The sequence below is a fragment of the Pseudophryne corroboree genome, chromosome 12 (assembly GCF_028390025.1).
Source record: "Pseudophryne corroboree isolate aPseCor3 chromosome 12, aPseCor3.hap2, whole genome shotgun sequence".
In the NCBI taxonomy this organism is placed as follows: Eukaryota; Metazoa; Chordata; class Amphibia; order Anura; family Myobatrachidae; genus Pseudophryne; species Pseudophryne corroboree.
The window spans coordinates 24,362,929-24,387,831 of record NC_086455.1 but is presented as its reverse complement, the minus strand read 5'-3'; the positions used below and the strand labels follow the sequence as shown (position 1 = coordinate 24,387,831).

At 45.8% G+C, this 24,903-nt stretch overlaps 1 long non-coding RNA gene across 1 annotated transcript in view; it reads right to left on the bottom strand.

Moving 5' to 3' along the window:
* Window positions 1-426: 426 nt before the first annotated feature.
* Window positions 427-24,903, bottom strand: part of LOC134980407 (uncharacterized) — a 47,126-nt gene continuing 22,649 nt past the window's right edge. The window contains exons 4-5 of the long non-coding RNA XR_010190390.1: window positions 1,836-1,953; window positions 427-679 (exon numbers count right to left, since the gene is read on the bottom strand). This is a non-coding gene — a long non-coding RNA (uncharacterized LOC134980407). The remainder of the gene's footprint in view (window positions 680-1,835; window positions 1,954-24,903) is intronic.

Sequence of the window (24,903 nt, the reverse complement as noted above, 5' to 3'; positions counted from 1 at the left end):
GAAGGTCCCACCGGGGGAATGCAGTGATAGGGGCCCATACTTAGGGGTGTGGCCAGCCTACAAAGGGGGTGTGGCCAGACTCCACAGAGGCTTGAAATACACAATAGTTTAGTGCAGTGTAATGCAACATATCTACCATGTATAATACAAGTGCATAGTCTGGAACCTGATCCCTAGAGGAAGGAGTGGGCCCTCAGGCAGTGGGGCCTACCGGTGGTTTCCCTGGTACCCCTGTGGGCCAGTCCGACCCTATACCAGTATAAATAATTTTTATAGTCTTGGGGAAAACCCACGCAGACATGAGGAGAACATACAAACGTTGCACAGATGGGCGATAACCAGGAATTGAGCTCATGACCTTGGTGCTGTGGCAGCAATGCTAACCATAACACCATCCATGCTGCCTTGGAAAGGAAGCGCAACCACTGAGACACAAAAAGTTAGAAAATATCTTTAGGGCATTGATGTATACAGCCTGAAATAAACAAGTAAAATTAAAGCATAACATTAATATGACCTCTAGGCAAGTTAAAGTAACATATATTCTAAGGTGAGTCTGGGGCTAGGCAGAAGAGGCTACAGCCAGGGTCACCACCAACTTTTCCCCCATCTGACTGTCCGGCACAGAATACCGGTTGTTGGGTTGTTGTTGTTTTTTTTAATTGTTGCATCAATAGATCTGTAACGGGAAAAAAAAAACAGGACATTTGTTTCGTATTGTGTATTTAGATTGTATTATTTTGTACAGTGTCAGACTTTTATAGCGTATCAGTGTCATTTGTATGAGGAAGGTTTGTTTCAAATGTCATAACAGAGCTTTGTGGGATCTCTCGGTGTGAGATGCTCTCAGTCAACAGTGAAGTCCACCTTCAAATATGAGCTCACGACATAGAGGATCTCACACTCTTCTTGTTGAAAGCAGGACATGTCTGTTTTGTTAAGAAAGTATGAGTGGAACAAATACTCGGTGGATACTCCCAGGTTTGGCTATGCTGCTTCAGTCTTTTAATCTATTTTTAGGAAAATTCCAAATGTCCATTGGGGACAGTGTTCCATGTAGATTAAATTATATATTGTTACTAATTAGACTAAACATCTCATTTGTATAGAGACAAGGTATCAATGAAAAAGTTTTATGTATGTATGTATATATATATATATATATATATATATATATAGTAAAGTGCTAGGGGTTCGGCGACCACTGGTGTTTTAAAACATGCTTATAGGAAGACTCAATGAACTATAAAAATATGTATATATTAATGGAGCAAAATAAAAAGAGATTCTTTTAGGGGTTTAAAAAGAATTACAAATTTATTTTAAGAACAGATTTTGACATATATATATATAAAGGTTAAAGAAGGACACTTTACATGAATTTGCATAATATCATATAGAATTTATAGGGTGGGACTATGCAGTGTAAGTATAAGGATAAAAATAGAAAAGGCTAAAAAAAAACATGTATGCGCCTACACAAAACATAAAAAACGAGGGGGATAAAACTTTTTATAAAAAGATTTAGCACCAAAATAATAAAAAATTACAAATAGAGTACAGGTAGATGATAAACTATAAAATATGTTTATAAAGTAATAAAGAGTATCAGAAGTCTATAAAAATAGCTTATCTTAATATGGAGGGTCAAGACAGGAGTTCCCAACGCGTTTCGTCAGTCTGACTACACAAGAAAATAGAGGTGGATTCCAAGACTATAATCACGGTGAAGCAATCTGTGTTTAATGAGTCAACTTTTCAGGGACTAAAAACCCTTCTTCAGGCCATACACAAATCAATACAGTGTACAGTGCACCTTAGAAATACATACTCACACATGAAAACCCTCCTGCTCCCGTTTGTCACACCTTCCGGGCTCACTGCCTCACTTCCAGTTTCAGCAATGATGTACTTCCGGAAGTGACATCATCCGGGTCCGTGAAATCGGCGTGTCTATGGAGACCAGCAAAAATATGACAACCATGGAAACAAATATCCTACTTTGTGGGAAAAGTGCTTACAAAAAAAACATGTGCAGCGGCTATTTAAAACCATGCTAAAAATGCAAAACACCAATTATTACATCATATGTGACAAAATGATTACATTTTTGGTATCTAAATCAATAAGAAGCCATTATTTAAAAATGGGCTAAGGTGGAACAGTGCTACTTATCAATGAAAACAGCAATTTGTTGGGGATAGGACATGTATACAAATAAATGAAAATATTATTAAAGAAGGAAGCATGTTCCTCTTGTAAAATAAATATTGATGTCTAAAGGCCCATACACACTTGACAATGCACACGTCATTAACGACCGTCGTTAACGACTTCCCTTGAACTTCCCTTGAACAGCTGAGCAAACGACATGAGCATACACACTACCAAAGACCAAAGACCAAAGACCATTCATCGTTGAAGTATCCAAGCTGAACAGTTTATTAAAATAATGAGCTGGGAACAGGGCTGGTGAACAGTGGCTTGGTCGTTGGTCGTTCACACCATACACATTCAACGACGTCTCTGGTCGGTAACGACCATAGTGGAAATTGAGCATACATGCTCCACAGATAAGCGAGGGTCGTTAACGTCCCGCGGGGCCACGCATCGGTGGTCGTCGGATGCATACACACTTGACGATATAATGAGCAACGTCGTTGATGAGGGCTGAAATGAACGACGTCGCTCATTTTATCGTCAAGTGTGTATGGGCCTTTAGAAATGTAACAATACTATTATCAACACAGTATCATAAAGAAATCCTCCAGTAGCTGAATGAAGCTTAGAAAAAACATTATAAAAAAATGATAGATAACTACTAAGGTTAAGCGATGCATTCAGACCTCTGAGGCTCAGTGTATTAAAGGGGGGGCAGATATAACATGTGCTGAGAGAATTAGATTTGGGTGGGTTATTTTCAAGGTCGTAGCTACCGTAGGTGAAGGGTGTGCAGCTGCTATGGGGCTCAGAGCTGAGAGGGGCCACCTTCCCTGTCACAGTTACATGTGTTATATACAGGGTGTAGCTACCATAGGTGCAGGGAGTGCAGCTGCTATGGGGCCCAGAGCTGAGAGGGGCCCATCTTCCCTGTCACAGTTACATGTGTTATATACATTTTTCGCCATTAGGTGGTACGTAGGGGCCCTTTCAAACTTTTTCTTTGGGACCTGCAATATATCTAGGTATGCCCCTGGACCTGCACATTGTAGTGTGGTAAAAAATGAACTGGAGGGCATCTTAATGTTATATAATATGAACCGGGGCACTGTAATGAGGCACAATATGAACGGGGAGCACTAAATATCATAATGTGAATTGGGGGTACTGTGCGGGATAATGTGTACTGGCAGCTCTGAAATGTGACATAGGGTGATCTTAAGCACTACTGCGATTCATAAAAGAAACTAGGGCACTGCTATGGGGCATAACATTAAATAAGGCTCTACTATGGGTCAGAAAATGAACTAGGGCACTATTATAGGGCATAACATTAACAACTGCTGCAGAGAAGTGTCTCTAGAAGCATTCAGATAGGGGCCCCTTCAAAATGTTGATATGGGGCCCACAAATTTCTGGCTACACCCCTGGTTATTTTGTGTCCGTGCAGAGTAAATACTGGCTGCTTTATTCCTACACTGCAATTTACAGTAGATTTCAGCTTGAACACATCCCACCCAAGTCTAACTCTCTCTGCACATGTTATATCTGCCCCACCTGCAGTGCACATGGTTTTGCCCATTAGAGAATGATTTTGCTTTTCGATCAACCCTAAATTAGGCCCTTCAACCGTTTGGATCCCGGTTGGAGAAGTATTTTTAGCCTTATCACCCTTATGCAATGAAAAAGGAGCCTGGTCAATGAGGCACTATCTAAGCACGGTATAGTTTGCACACGCATGGTTTCCCTTTTATGCCTGGCAGTGCTAAGAACCTGCAGCACTCGGCTCAGGTGCAACCTGGCTTTGCGGCTGTGACTGGCATGAAGTCAGAGTTCACGTTGAAGAGCCCCAGGACAGCCTGCTGACTTTAACGTGAGTTTGTGTGGCAGTGTCACTTAGCCTCTTACAGCCGCAGTCAGAGAGGAGAGGAGCACAAGGGGAGGGCTCATCAGTTCTGTCCGGGACTCAGAGTTGGGACTCAGGGGGGGCTATAAATTTGCGACTGAGGGACGGGAGGTAAAGGGAGTACAATGAGTCCCACTGCTGCTTGCTAGTGCCACCACGGACCCGCACCACACCCAATGAGACAATGCTTGGGTCCTGCTTGCATCACAGACAGACTCTGGCTCTGCCAATGCCAAAGACAAGCCCTAAGCCTGCCTGAGCCAACTAAGCTGCTAGTGCCAACTGAACTGTACTGCTGGTGTGTCGACTAATTGTTTCGACTGATTGCTGCTGCCTGTGCCTTAAAGTGACCACACAGCAGCCATGTAGTGTCCAAAATCTGACATTTCAGATATAGTTCCCTTTTAAAAGACCTAAGTCTTCTCAAATTCTGTGAGAAAGGAACTATATTTGAAACTATCAGATTTTGCACACATCCTGGCTGCTGTGTGGTCTATTGCATAAAAGCTCCATATGAGTGCTGCTGCTTTCCTGGTCTGCTACATTATGTTGTGGGGGGGCACCTGGGCTATTGATTAAATATATATATATATATATATATATATACATACACATACGGGAATCGACTGCACTCGCCATTCCCAGGAGGGGGGTGAACTCACGTACTCCAGACCCCTAGGTTGGGGTGCGGTGGGCAGTGGGCTGTTACCACCTAACTCTAATATACATATACAGAGAACCCTGCACTCTCCTTAAATCAAAACCCAATTGTTTATAAAGTTGTATATTAAAGCATCTAGGTGAATGAAACTGCTAAGGAGAGTGCAGGGTTCTATACGCTCCTCTAACTTCTTTCTTTAGATATATATATATATATATATATATATGTAGCAAGACAGATGTGGAGTGACAGTAATTTCTTTTTTGCACCTATATTGTTTTTTTATCACTAATTTTTACCTCTCACCTATGTAACACTCTCAACACTTAAGCTGCTGCTTCTTACTATTATAACACCTTTTTACACTTATACTTCTCACTAGCATGATGCCTTGGGGCTGTTGTCTTGTACTGGCCTGGGTGGGGGGGTCACATACCCTGGACTTGAACCTTAATGCTAGGGATCCACCAAATGAGATCATCTGGTTGAGGTTGGCGGGCCTATATTTTTGGCCAAAATTTTGCTACGCACCTTAAATATACTCTATGTTATACAGCAAAGTTTATTATAATTAGTCTGATTGGCAGTGTTTAGTATTTGAGTGTGCGCCTGCATTTTCTATTTTTTTTCATTTAGGAACTACAAGTCTCAGCATGGTAGCACCTCTCATTATGTTTAGAATTAGGGTGTACAGTCCAAGGCCCCCCATATATTCTATGTTGTGTACATGTGTACACTTAAAAGTGGAGACTCCTTCAGCTTGGATTAGCACACCCTCCCACCTAAGTAAGGGTAGTTTTTAATTAGCATGAATCTCTGGCATTTACATACTACATATTGGAAACGGCACTATGGAAGGTGAGTCCTGAATAAATATATACAATTTCTTAATTTTAGGGATGAGTTCTGTATGCGGGGCCCCCTGGGTTGGTGTGGCTTGACTGCTTTTGGGCATTATATTGTAACACTTTATCTAGCACTCATTTAGCACCTAATTATTTTCCTAATGTAACACTTTCAACACATAGCTGCTGTTTATTACTAACACTTTTAACACTTTAACCTCTCACTATTGTGATGGCTTGGGGTGGTTGGCTAGTGCTGGCCTGAGGGGAGGGGTTCCATGCCCTGTACGGGATCCACCAGAAGAGGTCACCTGATCGTGGTTGGTGGGCCCATATTTTTGGCCAAATTATGCAAAGTACCTCAAATTGACTATGTTAGATTGCCGAGTTTATTATAATTATTTGATTAGCAGTGTTTAGTATTTAGAGTATGCATCTGCATTTTTGCATTTTCTCTTTTTTCTCAGCATGGTAGCACCTCTCATGTTTAGAATTAGGGTGTACAGTCCAAGGCGCCCCCCCCCCCCCCCCCTCATTTTTCAAACAAAATTTATAATATGGCAGTTAGGAGCTGATTGGCTGACACTTTATCTCTCTTCACTTTAGCACTCCCATAGGCTTAATACATCTTCCCCATAGCCACAACTATCCAGTTTTCCTGTTGGCTCTGATATGTCACACCCAGTCAGTGGTGTTGTTGGTGGACCAAAGTGTGACTTTACCAGATCTCTTGTGTGACCAACTGATACTTTTTTGGGGGGGAATGTTCACAGATTGAGAAAAAAAAATATGAATTTCCCAGTGTTTGGCGCAAAGCAGCCTATGATGCTAATGACTTTACAAGAAGCTTTTCTATATTGGACTAGCATGTCCTGTTTGATTTAGTAACCCTGTAAAGTATCCTGATTATCTACAAACACTGCTGAAGGATCCACAGCTATTTGTTTCTAAAGGACATCATGGGAGGTGGTGTGTTGCTAAATTGCAGCTCTCTGTTTACCAAATGTAATCAGTATGGCACAGTACTTAGTTTATAAATCCTCGTTAATTCAACTCCCATTCATCCTGGTTACAAATGACCTATTTGTAAGCCTCTGTTTAACATTGTAAATAAGGACAAAGAGTTATAGATCTCTCTAGACCACACCCATGTGTAGTTTCAACGCCAGTTGGCAATAACTCCGCTGTAGTCAAAATTAAAGCGTTTGCTTTGTAAGAATGTTATCATAGTGTCATATCTGCTGCACCTGCTCCTACATGTGGCCCTTGTTTGTTCTTCATCAAGGTCATCCAGGAATTATATACCCATCACTTGGAGTTTGTCAATGTTAACTGCACACAAGGAGGCACTTGTGTCATGACTTATTATAAAGCTAAGGGTAGGCAACCTGTGATTATCTAGCTGTTTTGAGAATACAAGCTCCACTATGTCTGGCATGGCATGCTGGGGTTAGTAGTCCCCCAACAGCTTTAGACACACAGGTTGTCTAGCTCTCCTTTACAGTTTCATGGACCAGCAGACCATGCTTTACAACATCACCATCTATAACCTCTCCCGGCAACAAGTCCTTTAGGTTGAAACTTAATACCGGTAACTCAAGACCAATGGTTTTAACTTACATATAATGCAGAGGATAAAGGAAAAAACTTCATAAATAAGGAATGCTGGAATTGTGCGGTCTCTGCGATCCTTGGCTGCTTGTGAAAGCAACACAGCTGCATTGGGGACGGAACCATTTATAACCCTTGACGCAGCACACACTCTAATCTTATCCTATATCATTTTATTTTCACGGTCGTTATGGGAAATCTAATTCATTCCCTTTAAAATACTTCTATGACCATTTTCAGTTACTTCATTCTCTGTGTTTATTGTTGCAATGAATAATTTCAAAAATGCATTGATTTATTTAGTGTATTGTTTCTTTTTCCTGTCCTTTTTTTCCCTTATTATTATTTTATTTGTCAAAAGGAATGTTTCAATAGTAATAGTTTAGGATCTTGGTGTCACACTTCCTGGACTTACAAAGGCCCCTGTTTTAAAATAACAGTTCTTCAATTCCCCTTGGCAAAGCAACAAGGTTAAGTTAATTCAAAACAAATGTTTTGCACAATAAGGCATGTTTCAATGTGCTGTGCCAGTGAATGGCTCATAATATCAAAGTACTTGTTCTATACACACTTGTAATTAGAAATGTGCCATCGTTAAATCAGACACTGAACTATCATATTTAATATAAAAAATTATTTTACAATAAGGGACAGCTAATGGTTGATAGATTACAGAAATGGGGGGTCATTCTGACCCGTTCGCTCGCTGCGTTATAACGCAGCAGAGCGAACGGGTCCCTACTGTGCATGCACCGGCGCCGTAGTGCGCCGGCGCATGCCAGACGACCGAAGGCCGTAGCAGGGATACGATCGCCTCTGCCTGATTGACAGGCAGAGGCGATTGCTGGGCGGGAGGGGGCGAAATGGCGGCGTTTGGCCGTAGTTTCATGGGTTTGGTCTGGCCAACGCAGGCGTGGCCGGACCGAACGGGGGGCGGGCCCCCGCAGCTGCGTGACGTCACACGCAGCCGCTGTGGGCCGGGGAGCGATGAGTAGCCCCCGGCCAGCACACTAAAGCTGCGCTGGTCGGGAGCTACTCTTGAAGTGCAATGGCATCGCCGCTGTGCGATGCCTTTGCACTTCTGCGAGGGGGGGACGGACTGACTTGCGGGGCGGAATAGCCCTGTGCTGGGCGTCCCCCCACATGTCAGGGAAGAAGAACGTAGCTGTGCTAAATTTAGCACAGCTACGATCAACTCGGAATGGCCCCCATGATTAGGTGACCCCGTATAAAGTACCCTATTCAGTAAGGATTGCAAATTCAGCTTTTTAGCAGAATTTGCAGTCATTTTGCTCGCATGCTGGAGGGGGGGGGGCACCCATCGCAGGGCAAGGCAGCCCTGAGACCACGCTGAAATTGCAGTCACACCGCAATTTCAGTGTGATTGCAGAAAGTAGGGAAGCCTGGCTGCGACGTCCGGAGTCCCACTGCCATCTTTTTGGTCAGAGCGGCTGCGTGTGACGTCAAGCCCACGCCACGCCCCCCCCCGCTCGGCTGCCGCCGCCTTCTATTTCACTAACACTGCCGCCGCAACGTTCTGTCACTGCCTAGGAAAGGGAGCGTTGCCGCCCCCCTGTACTGATTGACAGGCAGAGGCATTAGCATTTACTGCGGGTGCCTGCAGTAAATGCGGGACGCATGCACATCATTGCAGGCCATGCGCATGCATCTGCATCATTATTGCAATTTTTGTGGTTGGATCGCCAATTGCGATACAACCTGAATAGGGTCCTGTGTTTTCTCTATTGTCTGACACACCAAGCCTTTTTTGGAGTACATTCGGAAGAGATGTCTAATGTTTGACATAGCCCGCCCTTTAATATCATAGAAATCAATAAATGTAGACATTATGGGGGCTCATTTAAAGTTATAAGCAACAGCTAACGACTACAGTGCAAACCTGCACCCAGACAAACCGAGTTTCCACGCAAAGGGTACTATTAGTCTCCTTTTTTTTGTGTGGGATGCAGGTAAAAAAAATTCAGCTTTTACATGTAGTGCACTAGGGGGGGATTATTTGGGTTTGTTAGCAAACCCAAAAAGTTAGCAATTGGGCATAACCATGTTGCACTGCAGGCGGGGCAGATGTAACATGTGCAGAGAGAGTTAGATTTGGATGGGGTGTGTTCAAACTGAAATCTAAATTGCAGTGGTAAAATAAAGCAGCCAGTATTTACCCTGCACAAAAACAATATAACCCACCCAAATCTAAATCTCTCTGCACATGTTACATCTGCCCCCCCCCTCCTCAGTGCACATGGTTTTGCTCAATTGCTTACTTTTTTTTGGTTTGCCAATAAACCTGAATGAGGCCCTAGTATTGGCCATTTAGAATTGAGCTAGGGCACACTCCCCTTACAACTTTAAATGTACATGCACATTTTAAATCCCCCCGCCTACCCTGCAACGTGGATTTGTCAAAATGCAACCTGCACTTTTTAGCTCAGTCTACTTCTAACTGAAAAAATAGGAGGGGTGATGGTGGACGGTGACAATAATGACAAATGGTAGTTGATGTTTGTTGAAATGTTATCAGTTTACTCAAATGAACATAGGTGACAGTGGGCCTGTTTCAGGTTTGGTTGTTGTTGCGCGTTTCGCATAGTTTTCTGATTATCTGAAAACTGTACCTGCCCAGTATGGCTCCTGCATCCTGACACGCAGTGGGGCAGCAAGTGACAGGTGACTGACAGTCTGCTTCCATTTGGGGGCAGCGAAGGGCTGTGTTTCACAAAACGGAGGCGTGACGCCTGGCCTCAGTGATGGAGCTTCGGCGACCAGTCTGTATAACCTAAAGGTTACTCAGACAGCCAATGGTGTCGCAACACTGGATCACACGTGCGTGCAGGAAGCGTTTATTTCTCCTCCTGCTGCATTGTCATATGTAAACGTTGCTGTTGATTCTATGCTGATGCCAACCGAACCTGAATCAGGCCCAAGTGTACTCGCCAGCAGGCCTGGTTTTAAGGTGTGGCAAAAACATTTATCCTACCAAGAGTTGAGAAGAGCCCATTGTACCAATGTTTTCCTTGTCAATGCATTTATCAAGTCATAGGCAAACGCAGGGGGGGGGTTTCTGGTTGCCCAGAACCCCCCTCCTTTTGGAAAGTTGCGCAAATTATAACAACAATAGCAATGGTATATTGGCCCTCATTCCGAGTTGATCGGTCGCAAGGCGAATTTAGCAGAGTTACACACGCTAAGCCGCCGCCTACTGGGAGTGAATCTTAGCTTCTTAAAATTGCGACCGATGTATTCGCAATATTGCGATTACTAACTACTTAGCAGTTTCAGAGTAGCTCCAGACTTACTCTGCCTGTGCGATCAGTTCAGTGCTTGTCGTTCCTGGTTGACGTCACAAACACACCCAGCGTTCGCCCAGGCACTCCCACCGTTTCTCCGGCCACTCCTGCGTTTTTTCCGGAAACGGTAGCGTTTTCAGCCACACGCCCCTGAAACGCAGTGTTTCCGCCCAGTAACACCCATTTCCTGTCAATCACATTACGATCGCCGGAGCGAAGAAAAAGCCGTGAGTAAAAATACTTTCTTCATAGTAAAGTTACTTGGCGCAGTCGCAGTGCGAACTTTGCGCATGCGTACTAAGCGGATTTTCACTGCGATGCGATGAAAAAGAACGAGCGAACAACTCGGAATGAGGGCCATAATACGATTACTAGAGCTGCCGCCTCATCATGCAGTTTAAGGAACAGAGCAGAGCTGCTGCACATGCCCAGTGGTAGCAGCGTCTTCTACCAAGTTTGCTGTGTGTGTGGATCTGAGTCCTCAATCAGTGCACTGGACCAGAGAGTAGCTACCAGGAAGAAGAGACAGGAGCCGTACCATGAGGTGGGAGAATGTGTGCTTAGAAAGTGCAATACTGGTTCTATTATGTTTATGTATTTATTATAGTATGTTTAACCTTTTCCTGATACTTAGCTTATTTATATTATTTAAATGTGCTTGATGCAGCCTATCCTATAGAACATATATTGTGTTAAATATTAATACTGTATTCCATGTTCCGCCAAGTGGGAGATTGTGGATTGCATTTGGAAACCTCCCTCTAGAAATCCTGCGTTTGCCACTGCAAGCCATCACAAATTTCACAGTCACTCCAAATGTGTAATGTGCTCATTATGTGAACACAATTTTTTTGTTTAAGTAACGACGTACCTTACGTAACAGATTTTCGAGATATTTAATTGTGTAGCATTAAAGGAAATGGGCTTTCTGATTGTACTCCGTATCTTGGAAGGCACTATGATCTTGTGTGAATCTGTAATAGGAGATGTCAGAATGTTCCTCTTTGCTTCTATATTTAGGTGGAGTGGTAGACATAGCGTATTACTGAAAGAGAAAAAAAAAACTTCCAGGAGGGGATTTGATGTCCACGTGACACTCGAGTAGTACTGATTGAATTTTCGAGATGTCTGTGTAAACTTTTTATAGAAACGTATGCGGCCCAGAGTTCTTACACACCTCACTAAATAAACAGGGGTTCATCGCTAGCAAACGTGTTGTTTGAAAGCAAGTGGTTCGCTAGTTGAGCTAAAGAAAACAGGGTTGGCAGCTGCTCGGTGGAAAAAAAAAGCCAGATATAAGTCTAGGATCTTCTTCCATTAACTTTAATGCACACGCAAAGCCCATCTGGACTTTTTGGTTTATATATTTATTTTTACATTGCATATATTGTTGACGCAATGTTAATCTGTGTATGCAGTTGTCAAACTAGGAGTGTTTATTTCATGTCCAAAACAGTAATGTATGTTGTATTTGGGAACAAACCATCTGTATTTTATTGTAGTGTTTATTAAAGCAGGGAATAAACATATACTTTTTTTAGAATTAATATAATTTAGGTTTCCTCTAAAACAGTCCTTGTCCATAAGTAACTGTAACGGATTCTGGGGGTCATTCCGAGTTGATCGCTTGCTAGCTACTTTTAGCAGCCGTGCAAACACATAGTCGCCGCCCAGTGTGCGTACGCCTGTGCAGACAAGCGGCAACAACATTTTGTGCAGTTTCTGAGTAGCTCTGGACTTACTCAGCCCTTGCGATCACTTCAGTCTTTTTGGTGCCGGAATTGACGCCAGATACCCGCCCTGCAAACGCCTGGACACGCCAGCGTTTTCCCAAACACTCCCAGAAAACGGTCAGTTGACACCCATAAATGCCCTCTTCCTGTTAAGCACCTTGCATTCGGCTGTGCGAATGGAATCTTAGCTAAATCCATCGCCCAGCACCGATCCTCTTTGTACCCGTACGACGCGCCTGCGCATTGCGGTGCATACGCATGCCCAGTTTTGCCATTTTTTTACCTGATCGCTGCGCTTCGAAAATCGGCAGCGAGCGATCAACTCGGAATGACCCCCTCAGTCATAAAAAGTGTAACTAATTTTATGTGGTGTAATAAGTTTGCAAATGGAACGAGACATCATTGATTACAGTATTCAAAATGTATTCAGCAAAGGGACATACTCCTAATACCTTTCATTTCAACCTGGTTGACCTTCACTTTCTGATGAACTTGCAATGATGTAACGAAACGCATCAAAGACTTCGCTCATTCAGATACCTAGAACTGCTCTTTTCATTATGCATTAGAACACTCAGTGGATATCATTTTGCACCTTTCAAGGACTGCACCACCCACGTACTAAGGGCTACAATACCAGGGTTTAACACACACAGCACCCTGACCATACCATTGTGCAGACGGATCGCCATCAGACAGTAGGTTCCTGTACCTTGTTGACCATATTCTTCCATTCTGCTATTAGATCATTTGGGACATATTGGGGGTCACTCCGAGTTGATCGTAGCTGTGCTAAATTTGATCATTTGATCATTGGCCGGGAGTTGCTCGTCGCTCCCGCTGGCTGCAGTGGCTGCATGACACGTCACGCAGCCGCTGCGGCCCGCCCCCCCAACGGTCCGGCCACGCCTGCGTTGACCGGACCGCTCCCCCTAAACGCAGCTTAACGCCGCCATCCAGCCCCCTCCCGCCCAGCGACCGCCTCTGCCTCAGAGGCGATCGCCAGGCAACGACGGCTGCCATGCGCCGGTGTACTGCGGCGCCGCCGCATGCGCAGTTCCGGCCCAATCGCTGTGCTGCGACAAACTGCAGCGAGCGAATGGGTCGGAATGACCCCCACTGTACGGCTGCTTACCAGTATTACATACATTTCTATAATTGATGTAGAGCCTGTGTATGCGGAGTTGAATAATTAGTTGCAGATAAAGATGAACTGTGGTGGCCAAAACATTTTTTTTTTAATCAAAATGGCTCTATGACTGATAAGCTACCCCATGTGATTCTGGATTTTTCTAAATCCAGACCAAATATGGCTGCCTCGTCTGGTGCTCTGTGTAGAGTGAAGAATACATGATTCGGAGGAACTTGCTTGGACTTTGATGAATATCATTATCTCTCCCAGGATGTGCCACCAGTTCCAGGCGCTACCTATACTGCCCTGTGTGATCCTCTGTAGTGCGCCTGAGATGATGCCTCACCTGGATTCTCTGTGGGTCCCCGATTTGAATTTTGGACTGCGCTGCACCCCCACCTCTGCAACTGCCACCGGTCCTGACACACCTACATTTTTCTAGCTACCTCCCATTACCTCCCCCACTGATTACCTGTCATTCTCTTTGTGAATTAATCACTTGTGGTTATGCCTCCGCTAATCCACATCCACACTTGCGCATACGTGGTAGCAAATCATTACTCCACTGCGCCCACAATCAACATTGGGTCCTCGTTCACCTCTTAATCAAGACCCATGGTAAGTACCAGGACAAGATGGTCTACGTAACTCATTGAAAAATGTTACATTCATGTTTGCGCCAAACACAGGAGTCTATTTACTAAGCCTTGAAGAGAGATAAAGTGGACGCAGATAAAGTACCAGCCAAAATGTCACAGGCTGTGTTTGAAAAATGACAGTTAGGAGCTAGTTGGCTGGTACTTTATCTCAGTCCACTTTATCTCTCTCCAGTAAATAGACCCCTTAGCTGTTTTATTATGATATGTTAAAAGATCACACATCTCAAATTTCCCTTTCTAGCCCTGGGAGTGAGGATTGGGCCATGTAAGAAGCTGCAGATTACGTCTCCTTCTTCAGCACTTGGTATAAGGGCATCAGGGGCAAGGCTGTAACTAGGTGTGTGCTGAGGGGGCACCGCCCATAGCGCTGCAGGGTAGGGGGCGCTGTTGGCGGCACTTGTCAATTATCTGTTTTAATTGCTCTCACTTGCAGCTTCCCCTCTTTTTGAAGCCCCGCATCTCCTGACCCCTTCTGTCGCTAATACCTATGCAGCATTCATGAATTCAACTTGAGATTTCTTTGTTATTCAGACACACTGTCCTTTATTACATTTCATACCCGGGATTCTAACCCATTGCATGTGGCATTGCAGTCGGACACTCTATTCATTGAGCTATCTGCCTTTGCATAGAAAGCTAGAGAAGATCAGTCTTGTCATGCCCCTTCCCATCACGCCTACAAGTCATGAGCCTTATGTCCCTAGAGAAAAAAAATGGGGGGGGGGGGGGCGCCAATTCTCTCTCTCCCTGTGCGGGCACCAAAAAGTCTAGTTACGGCTCTGATCAGGGGGACAATAAAAAGATTGTATCTGACATTATATCACTCATTCAGTGTTTTAGGTCCCCACAACCATTGTCATACTGTGTATAATGGAGTGTGTCCTTTGTCAGCATACATACACTGTCAATACCAACAAAGGTGATCTAAATTAGGAAGATGGTTCTTTTAACCAGTGTAATGTCTTGCATCAGTCAGCCTTCAAAACAATAAAATAGCCACTTTAAAGTAGTAACTTGTCACTGTTAAAATGTGGCACACAGCATAGGCAGCTGAAAAGGAGTAATCAAAGACTCATTTATCAATAGGCTGCAGTCTCACCGACCATAGCCAGGTATAGAAAGACTGTACACAATAAGGAGAATCATGAGTTCTGACACCTAGAAGCTGTATGACAGCTTCCACTGCGGAGCTCCATGTCCGTCAGCAGTCCCTGCCTTTCCGAGATGTTTCACTATAACCAAATGTTGTGAATTCTACAAGGAGAAAACGTAAGAACCCGGGGACACTGCCTGACTGGCTAAAGCTTATATAATCTTTTATTAAAGGTTAACAAGTGATCTATCAGAGACTATTGTTACTCTGGATATGCCTTCTGCTTTCCTCCGGTAAGAGTCCTTTGGGTTCCATGACATGTGGTCTTTTTCCAGCCCCGTACAAACTGTGAGACAACACAGGACGATTTTTGAAAGATCTATTGTTCATTTCGGCCAGTATATATGTCTGAACAATGCACGCACCGCACACACGCAGTTCATTCATGTTCATCTATTGCAGGGGTGGTGGGTGGTTCATCTATAGTAGGGGTCCATCTATCATGTTCATCTATCGCAGGGGTGGGGAACCTACGGCCCGCGGGCCGTATAAGGCCCACAAAGCCACTTGTTCCGGCTAGCTGCTGTGTGTCAGGGGAGGAAAGCGCAGTGTGCGCCTCTCCTGCCCCTTTGTGCTCAGTACGGCGGTGGCGTGTCTCAGCTGTCAGGGCAGGGAGGAGAGCACAGCTATGTCCGACGGCAGCGGTGTGTTTGGATCGGGAGCTGCTGCTGGTCCGCAAGCTCTGATTGGCTCACGAACCGGTGGCTGGTTTGAGGTCCTACACACCGCCGCCCGACATAGCTGCGCTCTCCTCCCTGCTGGGCCCCTGATAGCTTAGACACGCTGCCACCGGACTGAGCACTAAGGGGCAGGAGAGGAGCACGCTACGCTCTCCTCCACTGACACACACACACACACACACACACACAGCAGCAGCAGCGGTGAACAGCACATGTGTGGGGTAATATGTATCTGGCACTGTGGGGTAATGTGTATCTGGCACTGTGGGGCAATGTGTATCTGGTACTCTGGTGCATTTGTGTATCTGGCACTGTGGCGGCATATGTGTATCTAGCACTGCACTACTCGGGACATATGTGTATCTGGCACTGCACTACTGGGGGCATATGTGTATCATGTCCCATTTTAATTGGCCACACCCATTATTTGGTGCGCTCACCTTTGGCGCGCACACACAGTACCACTAAGGGGCATATCTACTGGGGCATAACTACTGGGGGCATATCTACTGGGGCATAACTACTGGAGGGGCAGGCTCATTTTTAAGTTGATAATTTTTGTATGGCCCCCGAAGGATTTTATAAATATCCAAATGGCCCTTGGTAGAAAAAAGGTTCCCCACCCCTGGTCTATCGAACATGCAACTCAACTTTGACTACATTGTTGAGCTGCATGTTCGGGGAGTGTGGGGGATGACGTCACTGAACGATATTGTTCAGTAATATCGTTCAGTATGTATTATTATTATTTTTATTATTATTATTACAATTTATTTATAAAGCGCCACAAGTGTTTTGCAGCACCGTACATACAACACATATTAGAACAATACAGGGTATACAGAACTTAACACTACAGAAAACTAAAATAGAGCACGGGTAACAATTAGCAGCACAGTTCTCAGTACACAATACAGCGGAGATGTCAGGAAGCAAAGGAGTAATCGGCGTACTACCGGGGGCGGGCAGCCATTGGAAGAGATGAACAGCCACGAGCAGGAGGAAATGCCGGTATAGACAGTCAGTGAGTAGGAGAGAGCTGTAATTGAGGTGCAAGAGAAGAGGGCTGTGAGAACAAGGGGGAAGTGGGCCCTGCTCCAAGGAGCTTACAATCTAGGGGGAGAGGGAGACAGGTGATATGAGTTACAAGCAAGCGGAAGGTGGCCTGGTGTCAGGAAGTAAGCGAGGCATAGAGGGTCAAGGCATGAGAATGGGAGAGCGGCCTCAAGACTGGGTTATGCGGAAGGGTACGCTTTGATGAACAGGTGGGTTTTCAGCGCCTGGTTGAAGTTTGCAGGGTCAGGGAGAGTCTAATAGAGCAAGGGAGCTTATTCCAATGAAGAGGGGCAGCACGGGCAAAATCTTGGATTCTAGCATGGGATGCAGTGACCAGGGTAGACGAAAGGCAACGGGCATCGGCCAATCGGAGTGGGTGTATGAGTTATACTGCTGAACGATATAGCGTTCAGCAATATAGCGCTAGTCGCTCAATTAGGGCAATGTGGGCCAGTGTGTATGGGGCTTAAGTCCTGTGGTCTTCTGGTTGAAAAGTAGCTAGTGCCAATTTTTACTGAGCGGGTCCATTGACTAGGCTCACAATGAACAAATGGAATACATCATGGTAGTGAAAACTGTATTATTGCACAGAATGTAATATTTTGGATTGCTGCCAATATGACTTCCCAGGCAGGATCTTGAGATTGTACCGTTCATGATACACTGTGCTATCTGGAACAACAAACAATGCAGGGTTCACAAAACCATTTTGTTTAGGATTCCTAGGCGTGGAGACCTGGGTGTTCCAGACATTGTGTCATATTGTAGAGTAGCTCTACTTATCCCACTAACATGCTGGCACGCTCCTGACTCCAGGAAACCCTGGGTGTTGCTGGAAAAGGCCACAAGATTACCATGTAATGTTAACAATTTACTGCAGCTTCCTTCTAGAACCTCTAACAGTATACCAGCTACGCATCATGTTATTGCACACTGTGGGGGTCATTCATCAAGCACAAAATGTCTGCTGCTTAGTGCAAAGATGGCTTTGGACCCACCCTACGCCTTGATTGGCACATGTCAGTCTAGAATTCCATCAGAAATCATTGCAAGGGATTTAACTAGATATAGCATTCCTTATCAAGGACGGACCCATTGTTTTAAGGGGATGTAGTTATATTGCTGGCAGTTGGGATCCCAGCGGTCAGGATACCAACGCCGGAATCCCGACCACTGACAATGCCGCCAGCCGGAATCCTGGCTAACAGGGGCTATTCCCACACGTGGGTGTCCACATTCTATCGGGCAGGATCCCGGCGTCGGTATGCTGACCGCCGGCATCCCATATCCAACGTGTTTTAACGATATAGGGCGGAATGTAATGGTGTCCGAGTTCGCCGGACGTACGCGTTACCAGCGGAAGTCAGACTGTTTTTAAAGGGGCAATCATTTTCAAGGCCTTGTACATGATTCCCCCTTTAAAAAAATGTCCGAGTTCAGCCGGCATCCCGCACGGCCACCAAACTCGGACTTCGTTACATCCTGTCCATCACGGGTATTAACGCCTCTTGTAAGGAGACAGCTTTAGTTCTTCAGTGGTTACGGTAGCATACTCTTAGTAAAACTCATAAACTGAATCTCCAACCATTCCATTCTTTATTTCTTGTGGAAACAATAGTGACAACCTCACAGAAGATGGGGTCAAAAGGGCCCTACACATTAGGCGATATGCCGCCGAGGTGCCCGGCGGCCGATACGGCCGGTGGGCGACATGGCTGCATGCGAGGGGGGGGTGGCGGGGGGAGCGAAGTTTCTTCACTCCCCCCCGTCATCCGGCCCCATAGCAATGCATGCTAATAGGGACGAGATTGCCCATATTGGCCTGCATGTATAAGCGACCCAGCACCAACAATGAACGAGCGCGTGGCCGCGCATCGTTCATCATTGGTGCCTACACACTGAAAGACATGAACGTTATCTCGTTCATTAATGAACGAGATCGTTCATATCTTTCAGTGAAATTGGCTAATGTGTAGGGCCTATAAGCCTCAAATCTTTTGGAAACTGGCCTCAGCCCTGTTCTCCATTCATAGTCACCTATACCCTTTGTTAGCCTTGTTGTGTCAACTTTAAAGTGTACGGTAAGTACCCTATTCTCCTCAGCACTTTACAATTGGGATAGATCAGGCAAAATATGTGTAAATTACCGGCTCTGAAAGACATACAACTGAACTTGCTGCTATTTTACCAGTTCCACTGAATGTAATTACAATATCCCGGGACACAGTTCCCACAGGATTTTATAGATGCTACACTTGGTTCTATATGTTATTAAACTAGACTTATTAAAATAAAAACACAGAAAGAGAATAATCGGCCTCTTCTTGTCGACCTAGTATACCACATTTGGTATTAAATGGACATGCAATACATTTCTAAGAAATGAATCCCCATTCAAGATATTCAGAACACTCCAGTAATTGAAGCCAGGCTGCCTCTTTATAGAAAAACAATTTGCACTGGGAATGGAGAACCGTGTTTGACTTGCAGGTGGAAAAACAATGCCCCCTCCGTTTGATCTCCTAAAATTAACAGTTGCTCCAGTGTGAAATGTGATCTCACCCACTGTTACATGCCTTGAAATCTGGAACGTGAACTATAGGATTACCTCGGAAAAAAATACTAAAAATGCAAACAATACATAAAATGATTCTCGGGTGACCCTTCAAGCTGACGTTCGTTGGTTGCATTCAAAGTTAGACACAGGGCTTGCAGTGACTGCGTGTGCGTCTTTTGAAGGTATTAATTCTGCGACTTTATGCAGGATCGGATTAAGACATGTGTGGCCCCCCAGGCTACTAAGTTGTGGGGAACCCTACCACTAAAACTGATGCCCTGCCAACACCACCATCACTACTAAGCCCCTTACATTGTCTCTGGGAACGTAGAGGGAAGATGGTCAGCTGGGGTGGAAGTCCCCTTATGTCCCGCCTTTACACATGGTGGGCCCGGTAGAATGTGGGTACAGTTGCTGGCTGTGGACGTCTGTGATCCCCCTCTCATGTGTGACCGGCAGCCTAATAGTGGAGCATGTGCCCGTGTGTTGTAGGATAGTGGTGACCACTTGCTCTTCAGAACCACTACTGACTGTGGCGGTCACCCTGAGCAGTGTTCACCGGCTCCACTTCAGGGCCACGTGGTTGGGTTAGCGAAGTAGAGATGTTGTGTGCTGGGTTGGTCTGATGTGGCAATGGTGCTGGGAGCTGACTGTGGCCCGCGAGGATGCACAGTAGAACCTGGGTCAATTTTTTTAGAAGTGTGGGGGACGCAAATGTGTGGGGGCCCCTGGGCGACTGCCGCATCTGCCCTGCCAATAATACAGCTACAAGCCCTTCGCTGGTGTACAACCGTGTGTCCACACATGTGCATGGACTGAGAAGCCTCCTTTGAGCACCTGTAGACGCTGAAATAACGCTAGGTGGATCTTTAGATGCAAACATCAGTCGCACCACCAAAACTTGCGCCAGCCCCATCCTAGGAGCAGATTCTCCATCAGAGTATGGGGGCAGATGTATTAACAATGGAGACCCTGGGGCAGATGTATTAACCTGGAGAAGGCATAAGGAAGTGATAAACCAGTGATAAGTGCAAGGTGATAAACGCATGGCTGGGCGAACGCAGGGCGTGTTTGTGACGTCAAAACAGGAACTGAACAGTCTGAAGTGATCGCAAGCACTGAGTAGGTCTGAAGCTACTGTGAAACTGCACAAAAATACTTTGTAGCCGCTGTGCGATTCTTTCGTTCGCACTTCTGCTAAGCTAAAATACACTCCCAGTGGGCGGCGGCATAGCGTTTGCACGGCTGCTAAAAACTGCTAGCGAGCGAACAACTCGGAATGACCACCTAAGTTTGTTGGGGGATTTGGTGCTATTACTATGTTGGTGGAGTTGGTGCTATTACTATCTATTGATTGATATCAATGTTTGCTCATGCTGATGTGAATATGACACCTTTAAGAAAGACAAAAATAAATGAAAGGATGTAGAGTGGCCCATGTGCTTGTAATACATTCTATATCCCAGTGGTCAGCACGCCGGCAGTCACATGACCAACCGCGGCATCCCAACATTGAAGATCCTGACATCTGAGGGGGTGAGTATTTCTACCCCCATCCATGGGTGTCATTCTGACTCGATCGCACGCTGCAGTTTATCGCAGTGGTGCAATCGGGTCAGAACTGCGCATGCGCCGGCGCCGCAGTGTGCGATGGCGCATGCCAGACGGCCGAAGGCGGTCGCTGGGCGGGGAGGGGGGGCAGAACGGCAGCGTTTGGCCGCCGTTTCGTGGACGCGGTCTGGCCAACGCAGGCGTGGACGGACCGAATGGGGGCGGGCCACAGCGGCTGCGATACGTCACACGCAGCTGCTGCGGGCCGGGGAGCGACGAGTATCTCCCGGCCAGTACGCTAAAGCTGCGCTGGTCGGGAGCTACTCTTGAAGTGCAAAGGCATTGCCGCTGTGCGATGCCTTTGTACTTCTTCTGCAGGGGGGGGGGGAGGGGGGCGGCACTGACAGGCGGGGCGGGATAGCCCTGTGCTGGGCGTCCCCCTGCATGTCAGTGTGAATGATCGTAGCTGTGCTAAATTTAGCACAGCTACAATCATCTCGGAATAACCCCCCCCCCCCCATGTCTCCAGCACCTAACCCTCCAAGGTGCTTGACCCTAACCCGCCTTCCCCCAGGTCCTAACCCACACCCCGATACTCACCCTTCATGATGTCGGCTGTTGGTGATCAGGCGCCGGTCACCTGAGTGTTGTCAGGATTCCGGCGTCGGTCACATGACCAACAGCCGGGATGCTAAATGTATGACATGTGCTCGGTACGGTTGATTTCCATCCTATTTTGGGGCCCCGTTTATTAGAACATAATATTAAACATTATCCATTTCAGTGACCGAATGAAAAGCTGACTCTGAAATGAATATTGTCAGAGCTACACTTTGCATGAAATGTTCAGACAAAATATATCAAGCTGTGGCTTAGGGTTACATATATAATAGTGGCAGAAACCTTAAAACACCCCATAAAAGGTAAAGTGTCTCTTTTCTTGTAAAAATGCAGAAGAACTATATTATCAGCACGTTTGTATATGTTCTTAAGAAAACAAGGACAGATGCCAGCCAGGGGGATTAGAGAAGCAGCATAATCTTTAATCTTTTTTTTTTTTTTTGGCCTAAAGTCTTAGGCAATAAATCACTTCCCAGAACTGCACTTCTGGGCTGCCCTTAATGATTCCATGTAACGTAACATATTACCAAACATACCACTGTTTATTTTACTAATGTATACTCAGGTAGCCACCCAAATAGGAACATATGGAAACTGAAAGAGGAGACTATGGGGGTCATTCCGAGTTGTTCGCTCGCAAGCTGATTTTTGCAGATTTGCTCACGCTAAGCCGCCGCCTACGGGGAGTGAATCTTAGCTTCTTAAAATAGCGAACGATGTATTCGCAATATTGCGATTACACACTTCGTAGCAGTTTCTGAGTAGCTCCAGACTTACTCGGCATCTGCGATCATTTCAGTGCTTGTCGTTCCTGGTTTGACGTCACAAACACACCCAGCGTTCGCCCAGACACTCCCCCGTTTCTCCAGCCACTCCTGCGTTTTTTCCGGAAACGGTAGCGTTTTTTCCCACACGCCCATAAAACGGCCAGTTTCCGCCCAGAAACACCCACTTCCTGTCAATCACATTACGATCGCCAGAACGATGAAAAAGCCGTGAGTAAAATTCCTAACTGCATAGCAAATTTACTTGGCGCAGTCGCAGTGCGAACATTGCGCATGCGCACTAAGCGGAAAATCGCTGCGATGCGAAGATTTTTACCGAGCGAACAACTCGGAATGACCACCCATACGCAGTAAAGCGGGACACCCTCTTAGATTACACTATGGGTTCTACAATGTTATTCAGAATCACGTCATGATGTCTTTTACAGTTACATATAATTATTAAGCCATTTTCTCCAATTGTATTGTTTACACAATACTTATTTAACAAATGATATGAAATTATCATTGCTTCATTCTGAAGATCAAGCTGGAATTTGTAGCTCCGACAGATGATTTAAAAACTAAAATGTGTGACAAAATACCAGAGGGCATATCCAATTAGCCCCAAGGCTTACATGGTCCTGCATCTCCTGAGCATTAAGCCCTTGGGATGCACTTTGCTCACAGTTGGTCATTCCGAGTTGATCGCTAGCTGCATTTGTTCGCAGCGCAGCGATCAGGCTAAAAAAACGGCAGTTCTGCGTATGCGGCGCAATGCGCACGTGCGACGTACGGGCACAACGAACGATGCAGTTTTGCACAGGGTCTAGTGTTGCATTTCAGTCGCACTGGTTGCCGCAGAGTGATTGACAGGAAGGGGGCATTTCTGGATGGCAACTGACCGTTTTCAGGGAGTGTTCGGAAAAACGCAGGCGTGCCTGGGAAAACGCAGGCGTGGCTGGGCGAACGCTGGGCGGGTGTGTGACGTCAAATCCGGAACTGAATAGTCTGAAGTGATCGCGAGCACTGAGTAGGTTTTGAGCTACTCTGAAACTACCCCAAAAATTTTTGCAGGCGCTCTGCGATAAAAACGTTCGCACTTCTGCTAAGCTAAAATACACTCCCAGTGGGCGGCAGCATAGCGTTTGCCCGGCTGCTAAAAGCAGCTAGCGAGCGAACAACTCGGAATTACCCCCACAGTCTCAGGAGTTGCGATGAAAATTTAAATGCACCCTCCTGGATTTAACGTACAGAGAAACCCATAGATTCTACTTTTTATGTGAAATCTATGGGTTACCGCGCATTGCACGATGGTTCACCACATGGGGAAAATGTCAGATAATTGAATAGCTCTAGGGTGAAACCCGGAGTCTTCTCCCCAAGCTGTAAACTCCACAACTAATTGGATATCAGCCCCGTATCTGGGTGCCAGACCACCCTGTCCTTCCACCGCCAACACCCCTGAGCACATACCGTCAAAGGTCTGCACCCATAGGGATCAGTCTGCCAACTCCGGAAACACTACTGCAGTGCTACAAGCGTCCCTAGGATGCACGGAGCAGCTGTACAGCCTAAAGGCAGCGAGGGTACCATCCCCGGGCACTTCACCCTGTGTGATGGCACCCACCTTACGGACCTATGATCATAACATTTTACTGTAATTTGAGTGATACAGCCAGTGGTGCCGAGAGAGAGGGGGAGGGGTACAGATTACCTGGGCTCAGGCATGTGAGGGGACCAGGTCAGAGCACACCAGTAGCCATTTTTTTTTTTGGGGGGGGGGGGGGGGGTGATGGTGTTTTCTTTTCTTCCATTATTATAAATCAGTGGGTGGGCGAGCGGGTGTGTGCGAGCGATGGGTCAAGCTGCCAGGAGAAGGGATGTATGTGTGTGTCACCTGGCTGTTTGTCCCTAGCCGTGGACGTCCCTCACAGTTACTTCCAGCCGCCGCACCGTTGCTAGGATCTCACGAGATGATCGTGTCATCATCTCACGAGTCAATCGCTGCAGCCGGCTCTGGATGGCCTCTTCAGAATCAGCAGGCTTCAGGCGGTGGGCAGGGAATGGGAGGGGCAAGCATGCAGCTGGCTGAGCGTGGACCGTGGGTTTAAGAAGTGGCGCAGCTCAGCTCAGTTGTAAGAGTCAGCAGCTAGCTTGTTAGGTTGCGACACTGTGAGCTGAGAACTGTGACTGTGAGTGACTGACACAGCACTGTAACTTATAAATTCTATATAAATACTCTATAATACATGCAGCCATACATTACCATTAGCGTTAGTATTATATATATATAGCAAACGTATAACTGGCACTCACACTTCTGATGTCATCCCGCCGCGGTGCACATTGGTAAAAGTCACAATATAGTCCAAGAATACGGCACTCTGCGGACTTACTCAACCAAATAAATAATTCCAACAGCCTTGCTTCACTTAGCAACATTTCGGCTTTTTATTAGCCTTTTTCAAGCAGCATCATAACCAAACAGTGCTCATAATGTTTCTTAAAT